Here is a 6,000-nt window from a genome sequence, read left to right on the forward strand (position 1 = left end):
GTTTTCGTTAAAACATGGCGTTGTGCATATATATTATACTTCAAATTCCCTTTACGCTTTCCCTACAAAGATCAGGAATTTTGTCAAACAATGAGTCCAAGGGATATATTGTCCTCGGTACCTTTTGAACTTGAAAATTAGTTACCGTTGTTTATGAAATACTGTACTAAATGAAATTAACTCCGCATATAAAATTTGTTTTATGTCCTCCAGTTATTTGAACTATATATATACAAACACACACATATATATATATATATATATATATATATATATATATATATATATATATATATATATATATATATATATATATATATATATATATATATACAAATTTTATATGCGGAGTTAATAAAATTTTACAAAAATTTATGTCATTACTATTGCAATTTTCGTTGCGTACTAGTACTTTACTGAAAATACAAAACCGACGAAGCAAAACACAATTAAGAGCTGAAAATAAAAGACTAATTTATAATATTCCAATAGTCTTCCGCGGGCCACAGAATCAGTAAATTTTAGTATATAATTTTAATTCCCTCGAAACTTCAAGAAAGATCAGTTTCCAGTTGAGCGCTAGTTTTTCAGAATTCTGCAAATTTATGGAAATATTCAGAGTCAGTATATTTGTACCACTACTGCATTAATTACGAAGCCTAATTAGGTTTCATCTTAGCTCTTAACTTTTATCAGATAAAATTTACTTTTAATTAATTCATTAGGAAGAAACTGAGTTCTTCAAGGCTTTGGTATCAGTTGAGGATTCCTACTCTCCAGAAGAACGACAACAAGCGGCGGGAAGAAAAGAATCGGAAAACAGAAAATTCATTGAGTGTGTATGATTCAGGCTATATATTTGTCCAGTAAGGAGGCGTGGGGTAAAGTTTATCGTTAGGCCTATGCCTAAAGGAATGATTCAAGTAACTATTGTAGAATGTTCATATTTTTTCCAAAATTGTTTAATGTTTCCATTTCGACAGTGGAAATGCCAAACTGATACTCATGATTTTCAAGTAGAACCAGGAATCGGCCACAACCCCCCTTGCTAGACATTTAGTACTTGTTTAAATGCAAAATGCCGTCGTGAGTATTTATAAGGAAATCCCATTTTGGAGAATATGCGATTTTTCTTAGGAGTGCGGGATGGGGTTCCAAAATACTGAATATGTATACTCCCCCCTAAATCGGGTAGAGTCGTTGTTGATAGCAAGGAATGTTTCTATCATCTCACAAGAAGGTTTTACCGAGAAGAAAAAACTGCACTTCTAGGCCAAAATGCGTTGCTCGAACTGTTTGTCATCTTAAAGCTGAAACAAGAAGTTAATTGACCTTTTCAGAATTATAGTAAAATTTATAAGAAAAATAAAAAAGTTTATTGATGGTTATTGCAAAAAACTAAATTAGAATTCTTGTTGTTGAGAGTTAGGTCTTATTGAAATGAAACTTTTGGAGATAACAATCGTGCAGAAAAGATATACCCCAGATTTGTTTCTTAAAGCTTTTTTTGGTACGTGTTAGATACCTAGAACACACTCAAGAAGCTTGCTTTGTTTCATCTAAATAAACCGGTTTTACTCGCACATTCGATTTTAATTAGCTTATTCTTTGGTGAAATAAACTACCATGCAGGTATATTTTCATTAAATATTTGGTATATAGAGGAGCTTAGGTTAGGTATTTAATATAATACGTTCTGGGTATTATATCATCTGATTTCCATAATTCTTTGTTGTACTAAACTATGGGATTTTCCTCATATTTTGGTATGTTTCATTATGATTCACTTCATCTAACTTCATTTCTTGAGTGGGTTCTGGATATTTAACGATACTTTTGTCTTATAGCCACTACACTTAAGATCTTGTATCGCAAACATGAGACGACAACCGGTTTTCATGGCCTTATAAAGACAAGTTAGCTTTGGCTCGGTGGGAAACTACATTATAGCTATATTTTAATTAAATATCGGTCAATGTTGGTATTACCGGAACAATTTTTTTGGTCATGAAACTATTGTTAATAGATGCATTTTGACTTTTTGAACATCTTTACTCTCTTGCAAAACTACCGCAAACTCGCCGTTATGGAGTTATTTCGACCCAAACATTCTAGTATTTATACATACAGAATTGCAATCATTTCCGTTTTCATTGATCGTTGATTGAGAGAAGATTATCAAACAGTTCGTGGTAACGAACTGTAGTAAGGAGCGACCCGGCTCAATAGTAAGCGAAACTATAAAAAGTGGAACTTCGATGCTAAAAGTTATATCAAAAGAATCGAATTTTTATGTTGATTTTAAATATATAAGTTTCATCAAATTTAGTCTTTGTCATCAAAAGTTACGAGCCTGAGAAAATTTGCCTTATTTTGGAAAACAGGGGGAAACACCCCCTAAAAGTCACAGGATCTTAACGAAAATCACATCATCGCATTCAGCGTATCAGAGAACCCTATAGAAAAAATTTCAAGGTCCAATCTACAAAAATGTGAAATTTCGTATTTTTTGCCAGAAGACAGATCACGGGTGCGTTTGTTTTGTTTGTTTTTTGTTGTTTTTTTCCAGGGGTCATCGTATCGACCAAGTGGTCCTAGAGTGTTGCAAGAGGGCTCCTTCTAACGGAAATGAAAAGTTCTAGTCCCCTTTTTAAGTGACCAAAAAACTGGAGGGCACCTAGGCCCCCACCCACGCTCATTTTTTTTCCAAAGTCAACGGATCAAAATTTTGAGATAGCCATTTTGTTCCACATAGTCGAAAACCATAATAACTCTGTCTTTGGGGATGACTTACTCCCCACAGTCCCTGGGGGAGGGGCTGCAAGTTACAAACTTTGACCAATATTAACACACAGTAATGGTTACTGGGAAGTGTACTGACGTTTTCAGGGGGATTTTTTTGGTTTCGGTGTGGGCTTGAGGGGAGGGGGCTATGTGGGAGGATCTTTCCTTGGAGGAATATTTCATGGGGGAAGAGAAATTCAATGAAAAGGGCGCAGGATTTTCTAGCATTACTATTTAAAAAAACAATTAAAATATAAACATGAAAAAGTTTTTCAATTGAAAGTAAGGAGTAGCATTGAAACTTAAAACGAACAGAGATTATTACGCATGTGAGGGGTTCTAAAAATACTTTAGCATAAAGAGCGAGGTATTTAGGAGGAGATAAATACTTCGCTCTTTATGCTGAAGTATTTTTAGTAATTTCGACTATTTATTTTACGGCCTTTCTGATTCAGGGGCCATTCTTAAAGAATTGGGACAAAACTTAAGATTTAGTGTGAAGAGCGAGGTATTAACGAGGGGACAAACCCCCTCATATATATAATCAAAAATATAAGAATATAAAAGTTTGTTACATAAGTTAATTCTTAAGTTACGTATAGTTTTTACCAATAAAAACGTTCGTTAAAACAATTAAAAACCTTAGCGTAAAGAGCGAGGGATTGCGGGGGGGGGGGGCAACCCATTTCATACACGGAGTAATTTCTGTTCGTTTTAAGTTTTAATGTCGCTCCTTGCTTTCAGTAAAAAAAAAACTAGTTTTTTTGTATCTAATTTATGAAAGAATCGGCCTAAAATAATTCGCCTTTAGAAGGTACTTAACCTAACCTCTATTTATTATCTATTTTCTATTGTGCATATTATCATCAAATAATGCTCGAACAAGATAGAGCAATCAATCTTACAGAAAAAAAGACTTAAAAAACAGTGGAAATTGACAGAAAAATGACCAACTTTCAGTTTGAATAACTCCATAACGGTGAGTTTGCGGTAGTTTTGCAAGAGAGAAAAGATGTTCAAAAAGTCAAAATGCATCTAATAACAATAGTTTCATGACCCAAAAAAAATTGTTCCGGTAATGCCAACATTCACCTTACATAATTCTTCGAGTCGTAGTTTTCCTAATTTTGTTGAGAAAGTTTTATATTTACATCATATTTTGTTTTATTTCATTAGCATTAACCAAACTTCACTTCTTGACAGAGCTTGAGTGAGGTGCCTATTTAACAAGGACCTTTTTTCTATGCTAGATGTCAAGCAAACTTATCGTAGCCTACCGAAGTCTTGGATATAATGGGGAAAAAGTCAAACCAAGCAAAAACAGGTATAAAAAAAACCTACCAACTGAAAGGATTTAAATATATCCGAATGGCCGAGGAGTATAAAACACAATTACAACACTCTTATGAGCCAAGGATTTTGGACTTCATCTAGGGGAATAGTCACTCTCTAGCGCTCAATGCAAGAAAACTGTTCGACCAAGTGTTGAGATTTTTCTCACATGCGCTGGCGTTGGAAACAATTCTTAGAGGAAACCTTAGCGCAATATTCCAAGACGGAGCATTCCATTCAATAAACTGAGATAAGATATAGATTTCGTAGACAAATATTTCATACTAACATACTACTCAGTAACCAGATTACTTGGCTTCGAACCAAAAACTAAAACTACTTGTCTATGTTTTTGTAATTCATCATGCTGCTTAGATGCTCATGGCAAAAGCCCAACCGGTTTAAAAACCACTTGACTTTTAAAAGTACTATGGAGTCACTATTTTCAAAAATTGCAAATCTTATACAAAACATGCTTAAAAAAAAACTTTGAAGAAGAAGTAAAATAAATTGCGGTACTTGTGTCTTATAGCCACTCCACTCAAAGTTCAGTCGAAAAGTGAAGTTTGGTTTATGCTAACGAAATAAAGAAAATAAGATGAAAATATCATACTTTGTCAACAAAAATTATGAAAACTTTGAAAATTAAGAAAATTATCAACAAAATTATAAAAACTACAAAAAAGAATTATGGAAGGAGGGCCACCCAGTCTGCATTGTATTAAATACGTAACCTAAACGAGCCTAACCAAAATACCAACTCAATATTAAACTAAAATATAGCTACAGTGCAGTTTCCAGCTATTGTCTAATAAACTAACCTAACCAAAATACCAACTACATATTTAATTAAAACATAGCTACAATGTAGTTTCCCACCGAGCCGAAGCTAATATTGTAGTTTTCTAACCTAACCTGGCAGTTCAATTTCAAGCAAACTTCAATTTTCAACAAAAATTGAGTGGGGTGGCTATAAGACACAAGTACATAAATTGTTTCCACTAATCAATAGTTTGTCGACCACTTCTAGAGGCAGAATAAATTATTGTATTGCCGAGAGCTTTTCCGCTCCTTATAAAAGCAGTTATCACTTTTCTAAAAGCATTTAGATTTTTTCTCGTGTTAGATGACAATTTACTGTTATAACGGTTTTGCTAGTGTAGTTCATCTGTTTCTTTGTTTTATCTTTGTTTTTCTATTTATACTCTGTTTCATGTCTTTGCAGGCGACTTCTCAATCAAATAACTAAATAAGCATGTGTTTTAGACACTATCGACAAAAAAACATACCATAATCAAGATTATTGAAAACAACTAATGAAAGTGACGTTAGATCCTGGAAATCTCAACTATTTTTTGTCTGTCAGTGCTATACAAAGGATTTTTTTAACATATTTTATTTCAGTGAAGTATAAATAAGGCTTTGGTCTTTAGAAGGTTTAGTAAGTGTTTTAAGCTTAACTCGATTATTCGTTATAACTTTTGTTCGTTCTAGGTTTCATTTTTTCATTGATATTATTTTCTGTTCGTTTTATGCTTGAGCTTCTGTAATGACTTAATTCATGCCCAACTTAAATTATAATACGACTCTTTGCTTTTCTTTTAAAAAACTTCATTGGGATCTTTAAATTAATTTCTCTCACTTTTATTGGTTAATATTATAACTATTTGTGAAGTTTTTTGGTAAAATTCTAGATCAAGAGTTTTTGGTTATCTTGGAGTGAGTCATGTGAATAAAACTTACAGGAGTAAATACAATGCCAAAAATGAATCCAAGGAGGCTACTTATGCACCAAACTACTGTGTCTATCTTCTCCTTATTTCTAGGGCTTAGAGGATTGCATACTTGTCAAGTCTGCCTATCTGAATTCTGACAAGAGAGAGA

The 6,000-nt window shown here is 33.2% G+C and overlaps 1 protein-coding gene across 2 annotated transcripts in view; it reads right to left on the reverse strand.

The window, feature by feature from the left end:
- Positions 1–4,432, reverse strand: part of LOC136036165 (SH3 and multiple ankyrin repeat domains protein 2-like) — a 148,998-nt gene extending 144,566 nt beyond the window's left edge. For both annotated transcript variants that reach the window (XR_010619651.1, XM_065718229.1), the window contains exon 1: positions 4,126–4,432. The gene's annotated coding sequence lies outside the window, so the exon portion shown is untranslated. The remainder of the gene's footprint in view (positions 1–4,125) is intronic.
- Between the last annotated feature and the right edge of the window lie 1,568 nt (positions 4,433–6,000).

The sequence above is a fragment of the Artemia franciscana genome, chromosome 15 (genome assembly GCF_032884065.1).
Source record: "Artemia franciscana chromosome 15, ASM3288406v1, whole genome shotgun sequence".
Classification (NCBI taxonomy): domain Eukaryota; kingdom Metazoa; phylum Arthropoda; class Branchiopoda; order Anostraca; family Artemiidae; genus Artemia; species Artemia franciscana.